Raw genomic sequence first — 27,087 nt, 5'->3', positions numbered from 1 at the left:
TTACCCCAGCTTCCAGGAACTTGTGAACCGCGCTATTGTGATTGACAATAAGCGCAAAGAGATGGATGCTAAGAAGAGGAAGATTCAGGGGCAGGCATCTAGCAGCAACACTCGTCCGCGCGTGTTTCCTCAGCAGGGCTTTCCTCCCAGGAACCAGAGGCCCCCTAGTCAGTGGAATCAGGGCCAGTACCCTCCGCGCAACCAAAACCAGAACCAGCAGCGTCCCCAGTACCAGCAGCAGTTTGGTAATCAGCGCCCTCAGCAGCAAGCTAACCTCCAGGCACCACGTCCAGGTGTGCCCAACAATGCTCCAGTGAAGACAGCAGTGGCAAACAACCCCAATGCTTGCTACCGTTGTGGTGAAGTGGGTCACTATGCCTATCAGTGCCCGAAGAAGCAGAACCCCTCAGCTCCACAGAATCAGAACAACAATCAGAGGGCCAATGCTCGACCACCCCACACTGGAAGTGTGAACCATGTGTCTACTGAATCAGCTCAGGAGGCACCCGAGGTCATGCTGGGTACGTTCAGTATCAACTCCATCCCTGCTACTGTACTTTTTGATTCCGGAGCTTCACATTCTTTCATCTCGCAAGCTTTTGTTAGAGTACATAGCATAGCTTTATGTGCCATGAAAAACTCAATGCTAGTGAATTCACCGGGGGGTACTATGCCAGCGAACTATTGGAGTCCCTCCACTAGTGTTTCTCTAAGGGGGGTAGAGTTTAAAGTAAACCCCATTGTGCTAAGAACTTCTGGTATTGACCTTATCCTTGGGATGGATTGGATGAAGCAACATCGGGCAGTGATTCAGTGCCAGGAGAAGTCTGTGGTAGTAACATCACCTAAAGGGGATAGAATTTGTGTAGAAGTGGCAGTGCAAGCACCTCCAACTGCTACCGTGAACCAGTTGACTGATGAGGTCAATGAGGAGAACCAAGTGGTGGATGACTTCCCTGATGTGTTCCCTGATGAATTGCCAGGTATGCCACCTGACCGAGACATCGAATTCCTTATTGAACTTTTACCTGGAACTGCACCTATAGCTAAAAGACCTTATAGAATGGGAGTGAATGAACTAGAGGAACTTAAGAAACAAATTAAGGAGTTGCTAGAGAAGGGCTTTATTCGTCCTAGTTCATCACCTTGGGGAGCACCCGTTATCTTTGTCGATAAGAAACATGGTACCAGGAGAATGTGTGTGGATTACCGGTCACTAAATGAAGTAACCATCAAAAACAAGTACCCTTTGCCTAGAATTGATGACCTGTTTGATCAGTTAAAAGGTGCTTGTGTGTTCTCAAAAATAGACCTTCGATCCGGTTATCACCAACTGAAAATCCGTGCCTCGGATGTTCCTAAGACAGCCTTCACTACTAGGTATGGCCTGTATGAGTACACAGTTATGTCTTTTGGGCTAACCAATGCACCCGCATATTTCATGTATCTCATGAACAAGGTGTTCATGGAGTTCTTGGATAAGTTTGTAGTGGTGTTCATTGATGACATACTCATCTTTTCCAAAACTAAAGAGGAGCATGCTGAGCATCTGAGGCTAGTCTTGCAGAAGCTTAGAGAACATAAGCTATATGCCAAAAGAAGTAAGTGTGAGTTTTGGCTAAAGGAGGTCTCCTTTCTGGGACACGTGGTCTCTAATGGAGGGATAGCCGTGGACCCCAGCAAGGTGCAAGATGTGTTGAATTGGAAACCCCCGACCAATGTGAGTGAAATTCGTAGTTTTCTGGGATTGGCCGGATATTATAGGAGATTCATTGAAGGATTCTCTAAACTTGCTAAGCCCATGACGGCCTTATTAGAGAAGAGTGCTAAGTTTGTTTGGTCAGACAAATGCCAGGCTAACTTTGAGGAGTTAAAGAAGAGGTTGACCACAGCTCCAGTGTTGACCTTACCTGATTTAAGCAAGAGCTTCTCCATCTATTGTGATGCTTCTCGCTTAGGTTTAGGTTGTGTGCTCATGCAAGAAGGCAGAGTAGTGGCCTATGCATCTAGGCAGTTGAGAAAACATGAGTTGAATTACCCTACTCATGATCTAGAGCTAGCTGCAGTGGTCCATGCTTTAAAAATTTGGAGGCATTACTTGATTGGTCACAAGTGTGATATTTACACAGACCATAAGAGCCTAAAGTATATCTTCACCCAGTCAGACCTGAATCTGAGGCAACGTCGTTGGTTAGAGTTGATCAAGGATTATGACCTGCAAGTACATTATCACCCTGGGAAAGCAAATGTAGTTGCAGATGCACTTAGTAGGAAAAGCTATGTCAACAGACTTCAGCTGACATTTATTCCAGCTGAGTTGTGAGCCGAAATAGAACACCTCAACATAGGCTTTGTGAATCATACCATGGGTCTAGAGATAGAGCCAACATTGGAACAAGAGATACGTAAGAGTCAGTTGGAGGATGAGAAATTGAAAGAGATAGCAGATAATGTAGTGCTTGGAAAGGCACCAGGCTTCAGGATAGATGAGAATGGTACCCTATGGTTTGGGAAAAGGATATGTGTGCCTGAAGTGAAGGCTATCCGAGAAACAATTCTGCGTGAGGCGCATGACTCTGCTTATTCAATACACCCTGGGAGTACCAAGATGTATTTGGATCTAAAGGAGAGATATTGGTGGTATGGATTGAAAAGGGATGTAGCAGAGTATGTTGCTTTGTGTGACACCTGTCAGAGGGTGAAAGCTGACCACCAACGACCTGCAGGGTTGCTGCAACCAATGCAGATACCCGAATGGAAATGGAAAGAAGTCGGTATGGACTTTATTACCGGGTTGCCACGTACTCAACGTGGGTATGACTCGATTTGGGTAATAGTAGACCGACTCACTAAGGTTGCACATTTCTTACCAGTCAAAACCAACTACAAAGGGGCAAGGTTAGCCGAGCTATACATGGAAAGGATTGTGTGCTTACACGGAGTTCCAAAGAAGATCGTGTCCGACCGAGGAACTCAGTTTACATCGCACTTTTGGCACAAAGTACATAGATCCTTGGGAACTAAGCTGAACTTCAGTTCTGCTTATCATCCCCAGACTGATGGACAGACAGAGAGAATTAATCAAATCTTGGAGGACATGCTGAGAGCTTGTGTTCTGCAGTATGGCACTAGTTGGGACAAAAGTCTGCCGTATGCTGAGTTTTCCTATAACAACACCTACCAGAAGAGTCTCAAGATGGCACCATTTGAAGCTTTGTATGGTCGCAAGTGTAGGACACCTTTATTCTGGAATCAAACTGGTGAAACACAGGTGTTTGGGCCAGACGTCCTAAGAAGTGCTGAAGAACAAGTGAGGATGATTAGGGACAATCTAAGAGTGGCACAATCGAGGCAGAAAAGTTATGCCGACACCCAAAGAAGGGACTTGAGCTTCAAAGAGGGTGATTTTGTATATCTGAAGGTATCTCCAATGAGGAGTGTGAAGAGATTCAATGTGAAGGGTAAGTTAGCACCGAGATACGTCGGACCTTTCAGGATTCTTGCAAGACGTGGAGAAGTAGCCTATCAGTTAGAACTTCCTGAGAGTTTGTCAGGTGTACATGATGTATTCCATGTTTCTCAGTTGAAGAAGTGTTTGAGGGTACCCGAAGAGCAGATTCCTATAGAAGAGTTGACCGTTAAAGAAGATCTCACATATGAAGAGTACCCGATAAAGATTTTGGAAACTGCAGACAGAGTTACAAGAAGCAGAACTATAAAGATGTGTAACGTGCAATGGAATCGTTATACCGAAGATGAAGCTACCTAGGAAAGAGAAGAGGACTTGAGAAAGTCGCATCCACATCTGTTTGAGTAAGCATCACCCAATCTCGAGGACGAGATTATTTTTTAAGGGGGTAGAATTGTAACACCCAAAATTTGGCTCTTTTAAAAATAGATGAATTTGGCTTTATTAAATAATTTTGTGAGCATTTTCAATATAGGAAAAATAAATAAATTTGGAGAAAATAAAATTAAATATAAGTTAGGCTAATATTTTGTTGCATACATGCTGGTGCATTTCTTTTATGTGATGAGTGGTTTTGATGAAAAGAATTTTGAATTCAAAAATTCATTTGGAAAAGAGTTTGGAAAATTTGTTTGGAAAATAAAAAGGAAAAGCTTTTCTCTCTCGCGGCTGACGGGTGGGGCCCACCCATCAGGACCACCTCCTTCCTCCAACCGTCGCTTCCGAATCCTCTCTCTCAGTAGCAACCGCCCAGGCCGAAGCCCCGCTCCCACGTTCTCCAGCTTCCCCCGCGTCTTGGTCTTCAAGTTGGAGAGCCCCTCGCGCACCTGAGCACTACCCCTCCCCCATTCTCTCTTCTCCTTGCCCGCGCCCCACTCGTTTGAACCGTCGCCGGGAAGTTCTTCGTCGACCGCGCGTAGGCCGCCGTTCCAAGCCGTTTTCGCTCTGAATTAGCGCCGTGGTGAGCTTCCTCTCCTCTCCCGCTTCCTCCCCGTCTATTTCTCTCGCGAAACGACGCACTCCTCAGTGCTGTCCGCGGAGCTCCGGCGAGCTCCATGGCCGCCGGCCATGGCGCGTGCCGCGTAGGACCTTCCACAGCCGCGCCAAGTGTTCTAGCGAGTTCGCCTTGCCTCCCTCTTCCTCCCTGTGTGCTCGGTTTGGTCAATCGTGGCTCGGAGTCCGAGTTCCACGAGCTTCGGTGGGGACGTTTATGGCGCCGCCGTGAACCTTCTCGAAAACCGCCTCCTCGACCGCGTTTATGGGGTGGAATGGACTCGCATCGCTCTCCTCTTTCTCCCAGTTCAATCGGAATCGAAAACCGTGCACCGTAGCACCTCCTCCGCTCAACTCCGGCGAGCTCGGGCCGGCCGTCAATGGTGGCCACCGTGTTTCTGGCCGGAGCGGCCTGTGCGCCGTCCCCTTCCTCTCTCTCTTTTTTTTATTTTATTTTTTTTTATTATTATTTATCTTTTAATCCAGCGCGTTCAATCTTGATCCAACGGCCAGAAACACTTGATACCCCTTCATATGATATCTTGTTAAAGAGTCTCCTAAAATTTTTGTATTTGCATGTGTAGTTGCAACTTTTTATTTTCAGGGCTAGGTTTAATTAATTAATTGCCTATAGGAAATCGCCGAAAAGTCGTAATTTGGTCATTTTAGTTCCGTTTTTCGTGAATTTCGCGTTGACGTGATCGTAGCAGCACGTAGGTGATTTTGGAAAACTTTTATTTAATTTATTTACTGCTGGTGTACTGTTCTAACTTTAGAAATTGTTCTCCTGCATGTTTGTCTTGGTATGCGTGATGATTGTGATGTATTGATCGAGCCCAGACGGTGAGGAGTTTTTCGGGAGTCCGGAGCTCTTTGGGGATCAGCAGGACCAGCAAGACCAGCAGGAGTACGTGAACCAAGGCAAGTATAGCATGGGCCTACCTTGTTGTCCTACTCATTTTTAAGCATTTCACCCTGCATGTGTATAATATTGCAAACTATAAGGACATCCTAGCTGTTGATGACAATTACCTTGTTCCTAAGGGTTTTTATTGCATATGGGTAGAAGTGCTAGTGCTCTAACTCCAATTATATATAATCTGAAATCAGTAATGGAACTATGGTTAATTGATTAAACATGATTATGATAAATGCAACATAGGGCTATGGTACAAATGACTGTTGGTCAGGTTGTCCTAGACCCTCCGTAAGGACTTATCTGTCGGCAAAAGCTGGGACTTACAGTGCAACCGGGAGAGTCATATGGCTCTGACTTTAGCTCAGTAATAGGACCTTTTCTAACTCGTTAGAGGTTACCCGAAAGGGCGCAAGAGGCGCTTGCCACTTTGGGTGTACGGCTGCCCCTGTTTCTATGAGTATAGCCGCGATGGAAATGTGCCATAGGAAAGGGGGGTTTTCTACATCTGCCTGCCGAGGAAACCTCGCGGCCCTAACTGGTTAGAATAGGCCTATGGAAGGCTTCATAGTGTACCCTGCCCGCTCACCTTGGTAGTGTTTGGGGGTCGACGGACCCCGGGCGTATGGGCAACACGACTCACGGTGAAAGTGCACAACCTCTGCAGAGTGTGAAACTGTTATAACAGCCGTGCTCACGGTCACGAGCGGTCCGGAAAACTCACAGAATAACTGGTTACTGATGGCTATATGGTACTTGATGATGTATAATTATGCTTTAATGTGACTTAATGACTTTCTATGGTTCTAATAACTGATCATATGGGATATTTGGGAGCTTAAGCATAAACTATAATAATTAATGATAAAACACTGACCTACTAAAAGCTGATGCAGTGAACCTAGTTTAGCCTGTTTGAGCCTCATAAATCCTCATGCCATGCTTGTGGAGTACGAGATGTACTCACGCTTGTATATTTCTTTTCTTTGGATAAAAATTCCGGATGGGTAACAGATGGTGGTGGCTATGAGGACTACCCTGAGCACTATTTGGCTTGTGCTTCACCAGTCGACCTTCCCTGTGTGAGGGCCTTGAGATAGTTATCTTAGATTATCATATTTATATTTCCGCTGTTATACCAGACTTTGTGATGTAATAACTACGTTTGTTGTAAACACTGCGATGATGGTATTTAATTTGTGACTTATGTGTGTGATTGATCTCTGGGCGCACATAAGTTTATGCATTCAATTTCTTCCTTGAAATTGGGTGTGACAATTTATAGTATAAAAATATATAAATAATTAATCTAATAATATTTATATCTTTTATAGAAATGTCATAAAAATTTTGAATTGTTTGATTTTTAAAAAGTGTACGTTTCGTGAGCGCATGTGTTTCGTCGATCGGCTTACAACAAGTGTAGATGTAGGAGTACGTTTTGGCGAGAGGTATGTATTTCTCGTGGGCCTGCGTTTGGGAACCGATTCATAGTTTTGCACAGTTTAGTCAGAATTGACGAGACGAATCTTTTGAGCCTAGTTAGTCCATGATTGAACAATATTTGTCAAATACAAACGAAATTGCTACAGTGCTCATTTTGCCAAAAATTTTGGAACTAAACAAGGCCTAAAATCATTTCATTCATACAACATATCACACCTCATTCATACAACAAATCAACAATTCATACAACACATCATCAATAATCATTTTTTTCTCTATGTACGTGCTCACCCTCAACGACGGCGGCGCGAGTTCTCTGGCCGGGGAGGAGAGCGACGGCCGGGGGCGCTCTGACGAGGGCGAGGAGGCGGCCGTGGGCGCTCTGACGAGGGCGAGGAAGCGTCGGCGCCGGTACAGTCGTCGGAGAAAGAAGCGTCGGCGCCGGAGAAGAAGTGGTGGTGGGGGCGCTCCTCGGCTCGGTGGCGGTGGCGGTGGGGGCGCTCCTCGGCTGCAGTGGCGGCGGCGACGCTCCTGGGCTCCAGACGACGGCGCTCGGCCGGGGACGAGGGCGAGGCGACGGCGGGGAGGAGCGGCGCGCGGCGGTTGAAGAATTAGGGCAACGAGATCCAAGAGGAAGACGACTGCTCGATTAAATACCCAGGGGGACCTTTAGTCCCGGTTCTAGCCAGGAACCGAGACTAAATGTATTTTCAGTTTCTTATTTATTTATGCATACAATAATTAGATTAATGTTGTTAACTGCATAGTAAATAGAATAATAGGTATTAATTTGTTAAAAAATAATAGTTTCATTTCATTTTGTCTAATTGGTTACATAATAAATTTGGAAACATAAAATCTTTTCATCACTTATATTAACAAACTTAAATATGAAAAATAATTAGTATTTTGTTAAAGCAAAAATGTATTATTTAATTTTAATATCTTAAAGCAGATGTTTTTGATACAAAAATTTGTTTGTGCAATATTTAAACGTAAATTTTGTTTATTTATCATCATTTATCTCCAAAATCATGATATACGTGATATTCACCAATGCATCGAATTATTTTTTAAATTTTTTTCTCTATTTCTTATTTATTTATGCTTACAACAATATTGACCATTACATCAGATTATCTCTAACAACTTTGTATTCAAATTTTTTTCATTTCAAGTCATCAAATGGGTCATTTGACCAAGTTTGACCAAAGTCAAAGCATTGGTTTTTAGAAACCCACACTTTGACCGAACCCTATATGGTTCCAAATGGAAAAGTAATGAATATGAAGTTTGTTGCACACATCAAGTTCTACATTTTGTCTAATGGTCAACTTTTCTTTTGGAAAAGTTTGAACCACTCAATTTTGAATTTTGATAGAATTCATAGCCACGCATGGGTTTTCGGAACCCTAGATGGTCTCGAACGGAAAAGTCATGAATACCAATATTGTTCCACTCATTAAAATCTACATTTAATATATAGACCATTTTTGCATTTGACAAAGTGTTGCGAAGGTGTAGTTCAAAATCCACAATTGACACATTTAGTTTCATATAGTTTGTGTGAGATTCAAGAATTGGTGGGTATTGTGAACTTAAACTTTCTCAAATAGAAAAGTTGTCTATATAAAAAGTTTAGATCTTGATGATATCTAACAAATTGTTATTCAAAATTTTTTCATTTTAAGTAATTTAGTTTGTCATTTGACCAAGTTTGACCAATACCCGTCTTGGATTTTGAACAAATGTGCTTAGGATTGGCTCAAATTTATCCAAATAGAAAAATGGACAATATATCAAATGTACATCTTGATGATCTCTAACAACTTTGTATTCAAATTTTTTTCATTTCAAGTCATCAAATGGGTCATTTGACCAAGTTTGACCAAAGTCAAAGCATTGGTTTTTAGAAACACACACTTTGACCGAACCCTATATGGTCCCAAATGGAAAAGTAATGAATACAAAGTTTGTTGCACACATCAAGTTCTACATTTTGTCTAATGGTGTAACATCCCTGATGTTACGGTTACTAAAAACGGATCATGTCATCATGAGCATTGCAAATCATAATTGTTAAAGCACATTAGTATGCATCAACTTAAAATAAGTTTACTTTGAGTGCTTGTGCTTAGGGAATTAAAGTGTGCTTACATTGTGTTTGGATGCTTGTGTTGGATGCTAAAACCCTAGGGCGAAAGATTTCCGAAGAGCTAAGGGGGGAAAACCCTGATTTTTGAACCCTAGAACTGCCCCCTTTTGTGTAATTCAAAAACTAAGCCAAATTTGAGGTTGAGTTCAAAAGCAAAGTTGTAGCTCTTGGCAAGATGTACAACTTTGGTGTTTTGAGTTTTTGAAGTTTCAATACAAAATTCAAAGTAATTTTGAAAATACAGATTTCCGAAAAGTGTCCCCTTTTCCAAATTAAACCCCCAATTCAAAATCCATTTGGAATTTGGAAAAGTGGTCAACATGAAAGTTGTAGAGCACAAAAAGTTGAGCAACTTTCATGTTGGGAGTTTTTCAAGTTGTTTAGGAAAAACAAAAGTAATTTTGGAAACTCTGTTTTGTCCCCAAATCAAAAATTTCAATTTCTTTTGAATTGAGTTTGATTTTCAAACTGTCCGGCAAAATTAACCTATTTCCATTGGGAATCAGCTTGGGACACCTAAATATGATTTGTAGCTTACAAAATTTGGAACAACTTTTGTTTTGACACAAATTTGACTCCAGTTCAAATTTCGGCTGAATTTCACAAAATCCAGAAAAGAGGGGATAAGGGTTGCTACAGTGACCCGATAGGGATCACCGGCTCCCTGTCCAGCGCGGCCGCCGTGCGCGCAGCGCCGCGTGCGCGCGCGCAGGCACGCAGCTGCCTGCTTGCCTGCGTCGCCAGGCGACGTGGACGCCCCAGGCTCGTTCCCTTCTCCCCTTTGAGCACCAGCGTGGACGCCGCCGCGCGTTTCCTCCATCCTAAGCCAGAGAACCCCGACGAGCTCCCCTCTTCAATTCGCCATAACCACTCCTTCCCGAGCCAAATTGAGCAACCCAGCGTCTTCGCCACCTCCTTGCGGACCCAGAGCACCCCCGAGCTCACGCTCTAACCCCCTTAAGCGCCGGAGCTCCTCCTTCTTTTCTAAGTCCGGCCGGCGTCACCGCCGTGGAAACCTTCACGTGAGCACGCTGCTCCAGTCGGTACCACGCCCTGAAGGCGGCCGTTTTGAATTCTTCTTGTTTCCCCGATACTCATGCGCTCGCTATTTCTCACTGGACGCCAACAGGATCGCCGGAGCAACCTCGCCGGAGCCGGAGCATCAGCCCGACCGCACGGCCACCGTCGCCAAGCCTCTCTACTGCTTCTCCCGCCGTGGTGATGTGAGCACCATGATCCCCACTCCTTCCCGGACCTCCCGGACCTACTGGTTCACGCTCTACCGAACCGTCGTGCCCGGTCCTCGGCGACCGACGCGGCCGTCCGCCAGTTGCGTAGTTGAGGTGGAAAGAGAGCGAGAGAGCGTCCGTGGGTGGTAGCTTTGGAGTCGCAGGGTTGGCGCGGTGCTGGTGCGCACGCGCGTGGGAGCCGTGGAACCCGTTAGCGGTCGCCGGAGCGGCGGCAGCACCGCCGTGAGCGAGGGAGGCGAAACTGACGAGCGGGACCCGCTCGTCAGTGACCGTGCGGAGAGGGGAGAGCGCGCGCGACGCCCGCGTGGGCCGAGCCAGTGGGCCGCCTGCGCAGCGCGGTTGTGGGCCGCAGCGCGCGGTCCGCGCGGGAGGACTCGCGGGCCGTCTGGGGCCGGGTCCGAGCAGGCCGCCAGCACTGCACAGTGCACTTTTTCTTTTTCCTTTTTGTTTAAAAATGTTTGATATTTGAATTTACATATTGAATTGTGTAGTGGTCCAAAAATAGTGAAACTTTTTGGATAGGTTCCAGGAAAGGTATAGGGCCTAGGAAAAATATTAGAATTTATTTCTCTGATAGTTTGCATGTCTATAAAAATTGATTCCTTAATTAGTGAATAAAACTTCTAGGAATTTTAGTAATTTATTAGGAGGTCCAAAAATCACCAAAAATTGTGGAGAGCCTCTGAGTGGTATTCCCTGGCTCCACACAAAATTTGGTGGCATTTGGATATTGTTAGGTTAGAATACTAATAAACCCTTATTTAATACTTAAATATTAATTCCAAAATAATTATATAGTGATTATTTAAATCCTCATAATTAGGGTTGAGTGATTTTGGGATTGTGTGATGACCTGAGGTCATTAACCCTAATGACCTTTGGCATTTAATTATTATTTAGCCTTAATGCTTAATTACTGTCATTAGTAATTAATTAAGAATTAATTAAGGTAAATAGGTTTAATAATTACTTAATGTAAGATAATTATGAAGTAAGTAAAGTCTTAATTTACAGATGAAACCTCTTGGGTAAAAATATTAAGTTATTAAACAACTTTATTTAGTGACAATTCTGTATTGCATTAAATAGGCAAATTGTACTTAATTCGGTCCATCTTGCATAATTGCCATACGCATATCATAAGCATTCATCATTTTGCGTATAGTGTCCGTGACCGAAGGAGCGCCCGTTGAACCGAACCCCGAGGTCGGTGCTCCGTTCGAGGAAATAGGATCCGAGACTTGGGAAGTCTTCGAGGGTCCCTCTCTGCCCTGCAACCAAGGCAAGCCCCGGATGCATTAACCCCTCCTTGGATGTTTTAAATCTTTTATCACTTATGAATTGAAAATGCTGCATTAAGTAGTTGAGAATTGGGTTAACCTACTTGCTGCATTTACTACCTTGATATCTATATCCTGTCCTTGACACCTGTTTTATTTTAAAACTGCGTAGCGATGCTTAGCCCTGCTACTAGATAGGTTTTCAAACAAGAAAGTTTGAAGGGTTGTTGTGGGATACACTTATGGCCAATGATGTTTCAACTTGAGACCGGTCGGTGGACTTGCTTTAAGAATGGAGTCTTAAAGTAGTGTCTCCAACTGTGTCGGTTAAGGACCGGTCCGTTGATGGCCTGCTGGGTTGAGAATTTATAGTACTAGCCACTTGCCACGGGTAAGCCCGGTCTTGTGATCCCTCGACGCGAACAGCTACTCGCGCACTGGGAGTGGAAAGATGGCGAGAGTAGTGTGTACCCACCTTACGGATCTGAGATGACCGGGAAACATCTAGATCGGCTGTAGGATGGTGGAGTACTGTGCTCTCGGGTGCCGCGAACCTGGTCAAATTTGGGGAGAGCTTGATTTGGGTTGATATATGCAAGATTTGGTTCTACATATGTCGGGTGGTTAGGAACTCCAGCTGGATTGCTAAGCGATTCGAATCGTCGTTGCTCCCCGATTGGGAGACTCAATTCCTCCGACCCTCATCGTAGTTAAATATGCAACTAAGTGATATAATGAGAAAGGGGAAAATGTCTCATGAGGTTCGGATCCCAATTCCCGGACTCATAGCGACATGAAGCTATGACCATCGATAAATAATACTTAATGATAGGGTTAGGAACTCACGGATTCGTCTGTGGGGAACAACTAGTTAGACTATCCTCGAATTCTTCTGCCTCTGCGAGGGAGGAATTCAGGGTAAAACTTGAAAATAAGGATGCACTACTAGTAAGCTTTTCCGCAAAACACTTTGGATCCTTGCTCAGCCACCCCTTGTCTACCCTAAGCCTGCATCCCTAAATTCTCCTCTTTTCCCGTCGGATAAGTCTTGTTGAGTACTCCCGTACTCAGGGTTTCAATACCCCTGTTGCAGGTGAAGCTCAGGAGCCGACTTGTTTCGGACCCTGTTGTGTGACCGTCGTCGAGGTTGACGACGAAGAAGAGTGAGCGTGACCCATGGGCAGGGTCTGTAAATTTGTTCTGTCTATACTAAAGTTTAAGTTGCTCCGCTGGACCAGGCTTGTAATAACACTCTACTTTTTGGAAGAACTCCTTTTGTAAATTATGTTATGTAATACTTCCGCTGTTTCACTCTGAAATACTATTTTGGTCTTGTGTCGTTGAGTCACTGCTTTATCTTCGCAACGAATGATCCTGGTGTTAAGGTGGCCACTTGCTATTCTGTAAGGGCGAGAAGAAGCAGTTCTCGTTGTTTGACCATTATCAGTGGTCAGGACGAGTCAGCTTGGTACGCCACAGGTAGCAGTGGAATGAGCGCACAGTAAGGCTCATCGGACTTCTAAAGTGAGAGGACTCCCGGCATCACCGTCAGAGGTCCTTAGGACAATGGCAGGTGCCGGTGGGCCCAAACACTTAGGGGGTTCTGCCACAAATGGTCAACTTTTCTTTTGGAAAAGTTTGAACCACTCAATTTTGAATTTTGATAGAATTCATAGCCACGCATGGGTTTTCGGAACCCTAGATGGTCTCGAACGGAAAAGTCATGAATACCAATATTGTTCCACTCATCAAAATCTACATTTAATATATAGACCATTTTTGCATTTGACAAAGTGTTGCGAAGGTGTAGTTCAAAATCCACAATTGACACATGTAGTTTCATATAGTTTGTGTGAGATTCAAGAATTGGTGGGTATTGTGAACTTAAACTTTCTCAAATAGAAAAGTTGTCTATATAAAAAGTTTAGATCTTGATGATATCTAACAAATTGTTATTCAAAATTTTTTCATTTTAAGTAATTTAGTTTGTCATTTGACCAAGTTTGACTATTTTTGCATTTGACAAATAAATGACACATTTATTATAATAGCAAACTTAAATGTCATTTCATTATTTGAAATGATATAAAATAAGAAAAACTAATATAAACATCTTAAGTTACAATTGTCACATACACATACTATATTGCAATCTATTTATTAGGCGGGCACAATAGTGATCTTCTTTTTGACGTATGTTCCTTGGTCATGATCTTGACGTAACCATGGAGTGTCCTCAGCATTTATCAGTATGCTCGGATCTTTGGTCACATTGAAAGGCGTGATTCGGTCATCCCTTTCATAATCTTCTGAAATATCTGACTTGTCCTCAATTCCCACAATGTTTCTTTTCCCTGAGAGAACTATATGGCGTTTTGGCTCGTTTGTTGATTTGTTGTCATTTTTCCCTCTCTTCTGTTTTGTAGACATGTCTTTCACATAGAACACCTGATTCACATCAGCAGCAAGGACGAATGGTTCATCTTTGTAACCAACATTGTTGAGGTCCATTGTTGTCATTCCATAGTCTTTGTCAACTGTCACCCCGCCTCCGGTAACCTTCACCCATTGGCACCGGAACAAAGGGATTTTAAAATTAGGTGCGTAGTCTAGTTCCCAAATCTCCTCTATACGACCATAATATGTTTGTCTGTTTCCATTCGGGTCTATGGCGTCTACGCGAACTCCACTATTTTGGTTCGTGCTTCTTTTATCTTGGCCTAGGGTGTAAAATGTATTTCCATTTATCTCGTACCCTTTGTACGTGAAGATGTGCCATGATGGTTGCCTAGCCAACAAATACAGTTGCTCATCAATCTGGTCATTACCCTGACATTCTTTTCGTAACCAATCACTGAAAGTGTCTATGTGCTGACGCATAAGCCAACCTTCATTCTTCTCTAGGAATTGCGATCGTAGGAAGTCCTTGTGTTTCGTGACATACGGCTCCACCACGGATAAGTTTTGAAGAACTGTGTAGTGTGCTTTATTAAAAGAATCGTCCCCCGTACCGATGTATGTTTTCTTTCCTAGTGTTCCCTTTCCACTCAGTCTCCCCTCGTGGCGCGATTCAGGAACACCAATTGGGTCAAGTTCAGGAATGAATTCAACACAGAACTCAATGACCTCCTCTGTCCCATAGCCCTCGGCGATGCTTCCTTCTGGCCGAGCACGTTGGTGAACATATTTCTTCAGAACTCCCATAAACCTCTCAAAGGGAAACATATTATGTAGGAACACAGGACCCAGAATATTGATCTCCTTGACCAGATGAACTAGGAGGTGTGTCATGATATCAAAGAAGGATGGTGGGAACACTAACTCAAAGCTGACAAGACATTGAACCACATCATTCTGTAGAGCAGCTAGTTCTAGTGGATTGATTGCCTTCTGAGAAATTGCATTGAGGAATGCACATAGCTTTACGGTGGCCAGACGTACATGTGGAGGTAGAATTCCTCTTAATGCAACTAGAAGCAATTGCGTCATAAGCACATGGCAGTCATGCGACTTTAAGTTCAGAAATTTCTTCTCAGGCACATTAATTATACCTTCTATATTAGAGGAGAATCCAGATGGGACCTTGATGCTGCTTAAGCATTCAAACATGATTTCTTTCTCTTCATTGCTAAGAGTGTAGCTAGCAGGTCTTAAATATTGGCGTCCATCATCTGTCTTCTCTGGATGCAGGTTGTCTCGTTCTTCCATGCGTTGCAAGTCTTGTCGTGCTTCAAGTGAATCCTTAGGCTTACCATATACACCCATGAATCCTAGAAGGTTCACACAAAGATTCTTTGTTAGGTGCATGACGTCGATCGCATTCCGGACCTCTAGGACTTGCCAATAGGGTAGCTCCCAAAATATTGACTTCTTCTTCCACATGGGTGCATGACCCGCTGCATCTTTTGGAACTGGTTGGCTGCCTTGTCCCTTACCAAAAACTACTTTCACATCCTTAACCATCTCAAATACATCTTCTCCAGTTCTATTGCGAGGCTTGTATCGGTGGTCTGCCTTACCTTTAAAATGCTTTCCTTTCTTTCTAACTGGGTGATTCATAAAAAGAAATCGACGATACCCAAGGTACACGACCTTTCTGCATTTTTTCAAATATATACTATCAAGGTCATCAAAACAATGTGTGCATGCATTATATCCCTTGTTTGTCTGCCCTGAAAGATTACTTAGAGTAGGCCAATCATTGATTGTCACAAACAACAGTGCTCGTAGGTCGAAGTGTTCCTGTTTGTACTCATCCCACACACGAACACCTGTTTCACTCCATAAAAGAAGGAGTTCTTCAATTAATGGCCTTAGATAGACATCAATGTCATTGCCCGGTTGCCGGGCCTTGGATGAGCACCGGCATCATAATGAACTTTCGCTTCATGCATAACCATGGAGGAAGGTTGTAGATACATAGTGTAACAGGCCAAGTGCTATGACTACTGCTTTGCTCACCAAAAGGATTCATACCGTCCGTACTTAAAGCGAACCTTAAGTTTCTTGCGTCTTTTGCAAACTCTGGAAATTCCCTGTCTATTGCTCTCCACTGGGACCCATCAGTAGGGTGTCTCAACATGTTGTCTACTTTACGGTCTTCTTTGTGCCAACGCAATAATTTTGCATGGTCCTTATTTCTAAAAAGACGTTACAGACGTGGTATTATAGGAGCATACCACATAACCTTTGTAGGGATTTTTTTTCTGGGACGTTCTTCCCCCTCAACATCGCCAGGGTCATCTCGCCTGATCTTATACCGTGATGCTTTACATACGGGGCATTCATCTAAATTCCCGTAGTCCTTGCCACGGTATAGGATGCAGTCGTTAGGACATGCATGTATCTTCTTGATTTCTAATCCCAAAGGACAGACGATCTGTTTTGCTTCGTACGTAGTAGTGGGCAGTTCATTAGGCTTTGGCAGCATTTTTTTTTGGATCTTCAGTAATTGCCCAAATGCCTTATCGGATACACCATTCTGTGCCTTCCATTTTAACAGTTCTAGTGTTGTACCCAGTTTTTTTTGCCCATCCTGGGCAGATGGGTATAATAATTTCTTGTGATCTTCTAACATGTGGTCAAACTTTGTCTTCTCTTTTTCACTTTCGCAATCTTTTTGTGCCTCACGAATGACATCACCAAGAGCATCATCTTCAACAGGTGCGCCTTCTGCATCTGCCTCATCTTCAGCTTCTCCCATTGCTGTATCACCGAAGTCACCGTATTGAGCAATAATGTCGTCAGGCTCCAACTGTTCTTCTTCACCTTCTTCCATCATTATCCCGTTTTCTCCATGCTTGGTCCAACAAATATAGTTTGGCATAAAACCCGACTTCAACAAATGTGAGTGAATATTTCTAGAGCTAGAATATTCCTTCAAATTCTGACACAAGACACATGGGCAACATATGAATCCATCCCGCTTGTTTTCCTCGGCCACTCTTAAGAAATAATGCACACCATCAATGAATTCTTTGGAGCGGCGATCGGCATTGTACATCCAATGACGTGTCATTGTCTGCATTGCAATGTAAAGTATTATAAGTTTCTAATTTTTTATAAAGAAATTAAAGTAACAAATAACCTAAAATTATCTATTTTTGGTTATTCTAAACCAACAAAATTAAAAAGACATAAAAGTTCTCTATTTTCTAACTAATCATGAAATGTGGCATGCATACTAGTTATAATTAACTAATTAACCATGTCATAAAGTACAAATTAAAGTATTATAAGTTTCTAATTTTTAATAGAGAAATTAAAGTAACAAAAAACCTAAAATTCTCTATTTCTAATTTTTCTAAACAAGCTAAATTAAAAAAGCACAAAAATTCTCTATTTTCCTAAATAATCATGAAATGTGGTATGTATACTAGTTATAATTAAATAACTAAATCGGTCAAAAATAACAAATTAAAGTATTATATGTTTTTATTTTTAATAGAGAAATTAAAGTAACAAAAAACCTAAAATTCTATATTTCTATTTTTTCTAAACAAGCTAAATTAAAAAAGCACAAAAATTCTCTATTTTCTAAAATAATCATGAAATGTGGTATGTATACTAGTTATAATTAACTAACTAAATCGGTCAAAAATTGCAAATTAAAGTATTATATGTTTTTATTTTTTTCTAAACTAATTAAAATAAAAAACATATTACCACTATTTCTCTAAAAAAACGCGTCGCTTTTGAAATGGCGATGAAGCCAATAACCTCTTAAAAAAACCATAAAATAAAAAATAATATACATAGCACTAGGAAATGACATACGCCGCTTCTAAATGTTGAGAAGATGAAGCTAGTGACCTCTTAACAAGTCGATAACGGTGTAGAAACGATGAAATGAATCAATAGCCGGAGATGAGAGCAAGCTAGAACAAGCAACTCTAAATGAAGAACACAGCAAAAGAGTGAAGATCGATGGGCTCGGCCACGGGAAGAAGAGTTCAAATATGGGGAGGGACATTTAATCCCGGTTCCTTTTAAAAACCGGGACTAAATTCCAACACTAGTCTCGGCCGGTGGGACGGACCGGGACAAAATCTTTTAATCCCGGTTGGTGGTACCAACCGGGACTAATTATTTTTTTTGTCCCGGACTCTGTTTTGGCCGAGATTATTGTTCATTTTGGGCAAGTCACCAAAGGCCTGTTCTGTAGTAGAACTGGAACCCTACCCTAACGGTAATAAGGCGCCGTTATCGGGAAGGTAGATCTAGCTTCCTATTCAAGGTGGTGATGCTACGGATCTGCCAATATAACACTGCCAATGTCATTATCATGAGTACCAAATGTGTACACCAAGTACATTCCACAATCAAATAGCCTTGTACTCAATACTTGTCATGCTTCTAGATTAATTCAAAACCAAACTTAGGTGCCTCAAATACTTATAAACATGTTTCCAACTTGAGGACCTTTCAATCAAAGTGACTCTAGATCAATCCAATAATTGTCACTTTTCTAGCAGATTCTGTACCCTATAAAGAACTATCCATATCTCACAATATACAGATTTAAATACCACAAAATTTGGTGGAGATGTGATCTACTAAGTCATCTAGCAGCTGTGAAAATTTGAGCTTCATTTGACTTCTAGATTGCTACCAGATTTCAATTCTTCCACCACTGATACATGTTGAAAACTGCTGCACTATAGCTGACAAGATCCACTCCAAAACTCACTACTGCAGAATGAGGCATTGGTCGATGCCCAAAATGGCCAAAAACCTCGGCCTTTTTGTGGCCCGGGGTTAAAGACCCCTTTAACACCGGTTCGTAACACGAACCGGTGCTAAAGGGTCCTGCCCAACGGCTACTGAAAGGTGCTATCAGGGCAGGGACCCTTTAGCACCGGTTCGTGTTACCAACCGGTGCTAAAGGGACCCCTTTAGCACTGGCCAGTGCCACGGGCCGAGGCAAAGCCTTTAGCACCGGTTTGGCACACAAACCGGTGCTAAAGGGTGACCCTTTAGCACCGGTTTTTGCCCTGAACCGCTGCTAAAGCTCCGGTTTATAGGCTCGCCCCCTCCTCCCCTCTGCCCATTTGAAATCGAGAGCACCATTGTTGTTCTTGGAGCTTCTTCTTGCGTGTTCTTCATTTGTTCTTCATTTCCGACGCCCATCGTTGATCTTCTTCGACTCTGTCATCGTCTCTTCGTGCTTGGAGGTGACTAACTTCAGCATTTCTTGTCTTTTTCATGTTGTTTTTGGCTTGTGATGTTCTCATCATTTTTAGCTCAAATCCACTTTGTTATTTTGAATCATTCACATGAATTAGTATCACTTGAATTATAGTATCTTTTTATGATCTTAGAAAGTAGGATAGTTCAAATTAATTGGTTTGTTAATATCACTTGATTTATTTTTATTACTACATAATGTCCATTGTATAATTTAGAAGATTTGTTGAAGTAACTAGACAAATAAAAGATATTATTAGGTTCTTCTTTAATCATACATGTTTACTAGTAAATATGAAATTTATAATTGTTTAAAAATTGAGTATGGATAGTAGATGGCAACCGTGACCGGGTCTTCGGTCTCTCAACGGGTTCAAAAGCGATACCGGCCGGAACTCCCTCTCATTACTTGTGGCAAGTGTGGGCAGAAGATTGTGATGGAGTACAAAGTGTCGAAAGAGGGAGTAAACAAGGGTCGTATATTCTACAAGTGTCCGAATCGTAATGTGAGTTATTTCCAGACATTTGCTTATATATGTGCATATTTTTTAAATGATATTAATTAAACTTTTGATTCTCTCTTTTAATTTCAGTGGGACGGTACCGGCGGATGTACAGGTTGGTACTGGGAGGAAGAATACATTGAACACATTAAGAAATCTTTTGCACAGCTGGTTGAGGCTGAAGGTGGTGAGGCAGTGAGCCGACGAAAAGAGTTCAATGATGTTGATCAAGCAAATGATCTATCTATTATAGTTGGGATCGGACGCGAACTAATTATGTTGCTTAAGTGCATTTTAGTTTTGGTTTTTTTAGTGCTAGTTGCGATTGTATTTGTTGTAGCCAAGCTTTTCTGAATTAATCAACTATGTATCTTAGACATTGTAATACCCGATTTTAAGGACAAAACCAGATATGCACCATATGTGAGTTTTAGAAGTCAAACCTCACATATAGCTACAAATAAGGGGTAATATCAAATGACAATGCATAAATATATAACGTACTTAGTATAAAAGAGATAACCTTTAATAGCAAACAGCGGATCGACAACTCCAACTTCGGGTATTAACTTCTCTCTACAGGATCCAACTGACTGGTTGATCACAAGCCTAAACTTCTCCTGAGGTTTGGGAAAATAGCAAGAGTGAGTCCATGTCGAACTCCACAAGTATAGCAACTAGATTATATAGATCCCACAATCTCATGATCAGTGTGACGTAAATAATGTAAAGCATTAAATAATAAATAATGAGCATATTAACACACAAGAATCATCATCCTTAATGTAGATGTCCCCAAGGCCGCTCCTGACCGTGAGCTCGGCTAGTATACTAGTTTTAACACTCTGCAGAGGTTGTACATCTTTACCCATGAGTCATGATTTACCCTTTCGCCCGAGGTGATCAGCCTCTTAACCCACTTCCAAGGAAGGTCGACAGAGATCACTATGAAGCCTTTCAAAAGTTCGTCTAACATGTTAGGGCCGCAAGGTTTCCTTTGCGCGCAGATATAGATACCCCCCTTCCGAATGGCACAATGACGCGCATCCTATACACATAGGGACAGAGGCTCGCACTATACCCAAAACGGTTCAGCCCCTCCGCCCTTTCGGGTAACCTCTAACAAGCTAGAAAAGGTCTTCATACTGAGCTAAAGCCAGAGCCATTATAGCCCTCATGGTTGCACTGTTGTCCCGGGTGATCACGTACAGATAAATCATCAAGTTGCTAAAAAGTCATTTTTATCATTTATTACTTAACATTAATCTAGTCACAGGATCATGGTCACAGAAATAAAATCCAAATGCTATACTTGCCTTGATCCCAATGCTCTTGCTTATCCTTTTGGTACTGCTGGTCTTACTTGTTGCCAAGGCTCTGATCTTGATCACTGAAGTACTACTCACCGTCTAAACTCGATCATCGATCATCATCACACAAACAATCGGAGACAAACATACACGAAGCAAACAAGGCTACAATTAGAATAGTACACCAATCATATAAAAATAATATGAAAAGTTTGTAAAATAATTCTACGCATCGCTACGATCTCACAGACGTAAAGATGACGAAAATCGGAGTTAAAACGGAAAAGATATGGATTTTCTAAGATTTTATATAGAAAAGTAATTAATTAATTAAGGTCACGAAATTAAAAAGTTTCAAACTGATAAAATAGCGAGATTAACATGTAGAGCTCATGATTATGAACCTAACGCAATTTGAATGGGTCGTAACGGAGTTAAAACATATATTTTATGGCCAAAACAAGCTAGTGTATTTCTATTGTATTTTTGGATTTACTTTTCTAAAGAAAAACGGAAATAATACTTGTTTGATGTCATGGTGACGTCATCAAGTGCACGGCCGGCTACTCTAGTATGCTTGCTTGCGTATTGTCATGTGTTTGTTTGTAGGCGTGCTTACTAAGTTCATGCATTAGTTTGGGAAGAAAGAGGACAAGATCACAAACTCACCAGGGAGGTCTTAATTAGCTAGCATGCTGAAACAGATAGAGATCGAACGAAACCCTCTGGCATGGTCGGTGCCTCCTGCACTAGAACCTTCGGCAGCCGCGGATGAACAACGCAAAACAAACAGCAGTGGCGGCAGTAGTTTCTAGATGGGACTCGGCGATGGATTTCCTTCAACTTGAACTCGGCCACAAGGACGATTCTGACTCTGTGTAAGAGCCGGCAGATGAAATTGTCAAACAAGGAAACGTCGACTTGCAGATGAATTTAACGATGGTGGCGGACGTCTCCTGCTCTATTCGGCGAAATCAAAGCAAGACGGCGAGCTAGCTAGGGCAGAAGTGATGATGGAAAACAGGGTGCAGCACAAGGTCTCAGCTTTTATACGATGCGTGGCTTCAACCTGCTGCTGGGCTGGGCCTTCGGCCAAAAAGAGAGAAGGGATATTTTTCTTTTATGTTTTGTTTTTCCAAAGCCTTTTTCAAGAGGATTTTGAGGATAAATAAATACAAACCAAAAGCAATCATCACAAAATAAAATATGTTTCAGCATGAATGCACAACCAAGTTTACTAAACTTATGATAAATTTTAATTTGGACAAACAAATATGTTATTTACTAGATTAAATGCCCACAAAATGCTTAAATAAATCCAATTAAATCCTATTAATTCAAAAGCAAATTTTTGGGTGTTACAGACATGTTGTGCAATAAGATGAGAAATTATATGTGTGCATGGTTTTCATAATATATATGTTATATTTAATGTAGATGGTAACACGTAATTGGATGTATAATGCCGATCGGCGCTCCGAAGTGTTCATTAATGGCGTGCACTATTTCTTAAGTGTGGCCGAGACAAATAAGAGGGACGGTTTCATGTGTTGTCCATGTGTCGTGTGCAAGAATTTGACGGAATATTCTAACTCAAGAACTCTTCATTTGCACTTATTAAAGTCTGGTTTCGTACCAAACTATATTTGTTAGACCAAACATGGAGAAAGCGGGATTATAATGGATGAAGGTGAAGAAGAAGAAGAAGAAGAATTGGACCATGCCAATATTATTGCTCAGTACGGTGGCTTCAATGATATTGCAATGGGGGGAGATAATGAAGAAGAGGTAGCGGCAGAAGATGATCGGGGCGATGATGCTTTTAGTGATGTCATCCGTGATGCACAAAGAGAATGTGAAAGTGATAAAGAGAAAGCCAAGTTCGAGCGCATGCTAGAGGACCACAGGAAATCGCTATATCCCACCGCTGAAGAGGGGCAAAAAAAGCTAGGTACCACACTGGAATTGCTGCAATGGAAGGCAAAGAATGGTACATCTGACAAGGCATTTGGGCAGTTATTGAAGATCATAAAAAAGATGCTTCTGAAAGGGAACGAATTGCCCACCACTACGTATGAAGCAAAACAGGTTGTCTGCCCTTTGGGATTAGAAATCTAGAAGATACACGCATGTCCTAATGACTGCATCCTCTACCGTGGGGAGGAATACGAGAATTTGGATACATGTCCAGTATGTAAGGCATCACGGTATAAGATTAGACGAGATGATCCTCGCGATGTTGAGGGTGAAGAACGTCATAGGAAGAAAATTCCTGCTAAGGTTATGTGGTATGCTCCTATAATACCACGATTAAAACGTCTGTTTAGAAATAAGGACAATGCAAAGTTGTTGCGGTGGCATAAAGAAGACCGTAAGATAGACAATATGCTAAGACACCCTGCCGATGGATCCCAGTGGAGTGCGATAGACAGAGAATTTCCAGATTTTGCAGATGATGCTAGAAACTTGCGGTTCGCCTTAAGTACAGATGGTATGAATCCTTTCGGTGAGCAGAGCAGTAGTCACAGCACTTGGCCAGTTACTCTATGTATCTACAATCTTCCTCCATGGCTATGCATGAAGCGGAAGTTTATTATGATGCCGGTGCTTATCCAAGGATCGAAGCAACCTGGCAATGACATAGATGTCTACCTAAGGCCATTAGTTGAGGAACTTCAACTTTTATGGAGCAAACCAGGAATTTGCGTGTGGGATGAGTACAAACAAGAGCACTTTGACCTGCGAGCATTGCTGTTTGTAACAATCAATGATTGGCCAGGTCTGAGTAATCTTTCAGGCCAGTCAAACAAGGGATATAATGCATGCACACATTGTTATGAAGACCTTGACTGTGTATTTTTGAAAAAATGTTGAAAGTTCGTGTACCTTGGCCACCGTCGGTTTCTTCCTGTGAACCACCCAGTACGAAAGAAAGGCAAGCATTTTAAAGGCAAGGCAGACCACCGAACCAAACCTATCAATCGAACCGGGGATGATGTACTCGAAATGGTCAAGGATATAAAAGTGGTATTTGGAAAGGGACGAGGCAGCGAACCTATTCCCAAGGATGCTAAGGGACACGTACCCATGTGGAAGAAGAAATCCATATTTTGGGAGCTACCTTACTGGAATGTCCTAGAGGTCCGCAACGCGATCGACGTAATGCATCTGACAAAGAATCTTTGTGTGAACTTGCTCGGATTCATGGGTGTCTACGGGAAGTCTAAGGATTCACTTGAAGCATGACAAGACTTGCAGCGCATGAAAGAAGGAGACAACCTGCATCCAGAAAAGGCAGATGATGGACGCCATTACATAAGCCCTGCTAGCTACACTCTGAGCAAAGAAGAGAAGGAAAGCATGTTTGAATGTCTTAGCAGCATCAAGGTCCCATCTGGATTCTCCTCCAATATCAAGGGAATAATTGATGTGCCAGAGAAGAAATTCCTGAACTTGAAGTCCCATGACTGTCACGTTCTAATGACGCAATTGCTGCCGGTGGTTTTAAGAGGTATTTTACCTCCACACGTACGTCTAGCCACCGTAAAGCTATGTGCATTCCTCAATACAATTTCTCAGAAGGCAATCAATCCAGAGCAACTAGCTACTCTACAGAATGATGTCGTTCAATGTCTCGTCAGCTTTGAGTTGGTGTTCCCTCCATCCTTCTTCGATATCATGACACACCTCCTAGTTCATCTGATCAAAGAGATTCGTATTCTTGGTCTGTGTTCCTACACAACATGTTCCCCTTCGAGAGATTCATGGGTGTCCTAAAGAAATATGTCCATAGTCGTTCTCGGCCAGAAGGAAGCATTGCCAAGGGCTACGGAACAGAGGAGGTCATAGAGTTCTGTGTTAACTTTATTCTAGACCTTGACCCAATTGGCATTCCTGAATCTCGACACGAGGGCAAACTTAGCGGAAAGGGAACACTTGGGAAGAAAACATATATTGGTACGGGAGACGATTAATTCAATAAAGCACACTACACAGTTCTCCAGAACTCCTCATTGGTGGAACCATATGTTGAGGTACACAAAGATTTCCTACGGTCCCAGAGGCCCGGGAAGAATGAAGCTTGGATAATGCGTCAGCACATGGAAACTTTTGGCGATTGGTTGCGCAAAAAATGTCAAGGTGATGAAAACATTGATGAGTAGCTTTATTTGTTGGCCAGACAACCATCATGGCATGTCCTCACGTACAAAGGGTACGAGATAAATGGTAACACATTTTACACAGTTGGCCAAGATAAAAGGAGCACCAACCAAAATAGTGGTGTACGCGTGGATGCCACGGATCCAAATGGGAACAGACAAACATATTATGGACACATAGAAGACATATGAGAACTAGTCTATGCAGCTAATTTTAAAGTTCCTTTGTTCCGGTGCCAATGGGTGAAGATGACCGGAGGTGGGGTAACAGTCGACAAGGAGTATGGGATGACAACCGTGGACCTTAATAATAGTGGGTTCAAAGATAAACCATTTGTCCTTAAAAATGATGACCACTCAATCATCAATGAGCCAAAACGGCACATTGTCCTTTCTGGGAAAAGAAACATTGTCGGAATTGAGGACAAGTCAGACATGTGAGGCGATTACGAAAGGGATGATCGAATTCCGCCCTTCATAGTCAACAAAGACCCAAGCATTATGTTAAACAATGAGGATACTCCATGGTTACGGCAGGATCATAACCAAGGGTCATACGTCAAGAAGAAGTTCACTGTTGTGTCGGCTTGACTTTGTATGAAACTATATTTGAGAATTGTGAATTTTGATGAGTGTAACAAACTTTGTATTCATGACTTTGGTCAAACTTGATCAAATGGCCCATTTGATGATTTCAAATGAAAAACTTTTGAATACAAAGTTGTTAGAGATCATCAAGATCTACATTTTATATATTGTCCATTTTTCCATTTGGATAATTTTGAGCCAATCCTAATCACATTTTTATAAAATCCAAGACGGGTTTTGGTCAAACTTGGTCAAATGACAAACTAAATTACTTAAAATGAAAAAAATTTGAATACCAAGTTGTTAGATATCATCAAGATCTAAACTTTTTATATACACAACTTTTCCATTTGAGAAAGTTTAAGTTAACAATACCCACCAATTCTTGAATCTCACACAAACTATATGAAACTATATGTGTCAATTGTGGATTTTCAACTACACATTCCCAAAACTTTGTCAAATGCAAAGATGGTCTATATATGAAATGTAGATTTTGATGAGTGGAACAATATTGGTATTCATGACTTTTCCATTCGAGACCATCTAGGGTTCCGAAACCGCTGTGTGGCTATGAATTCTCTGAAAATTTAAAATTCAGTGGTTCAAACTTTTCCAAAAGAAAAGTTAAACATTAGACAAAATGTAGAACTTGATGAGTGTAACAAACTTTGTATTCATGACTTTTCCATTTGGGACAATCTAGGGTTCGGTCAAAGGGTGTGTTCATCAAGATATATATTTTTATATGATAAATATATTTTTTATTTGATGAAAACAATACCCTACTAGCATTCCGAGTAATAAATAACAAAAATAAAAAGTTTAACGTTAATATGATGTGAAAATAGATTTCCAGTTGATTGGATATAGTTTTTTAAAATTTATTGGAATAATATATTTTTGCATTAACAAAATACTAAACATTTCTTACAAAATCATTGCAAATTATAAAAATATAGTAAGATATTTAAGGTTAAAAATTTTCATGTGTACATTAAAAAAAATTACAATATATGTCACTGTTTAAAAAATATTATGCAAAATATTTAATTTACTATACAATTTATAATATAAACTGTATATATAAACGTTGAAAAACCCTAAAGTAAAAAACAGGGTCTTTAGCACCGGCCCATAGTGGGAACTGGTGCTAAAGGGTCCTGAAAATTTTTAGGACCCCGCCCGAGCCCGCCTAGGACCCTTTAGCACCGGTCCGTGGCTGGAACCGGTGCTAAAGGGTCTCTTTAACACCGGCTGGTGTTATGCGCCGGTGTTAAAGGGTCACCCTTTAACACCGGCTCGAGTTACAAGCGCGGTGTTAAAGACCC

This window comes from Sorghum bicolor, chromosome 10 (genome assembly GCF_000003195.3).
Source record: "Sorghum bicolor cultivar BTx623 chromosome 10, Sorghum_bicolor_NCBIv3, whole genome shotgun sequence".
NCBI classification, from domain to species: Eukaryota; Viridiplantae; Streptophyta; class Magnoliopsida; order Poales; family Poaceae; genus Sorghum; species Sorghum bicolor.
Note: the sequence above shows the minus strand (reverse complement) of the source record.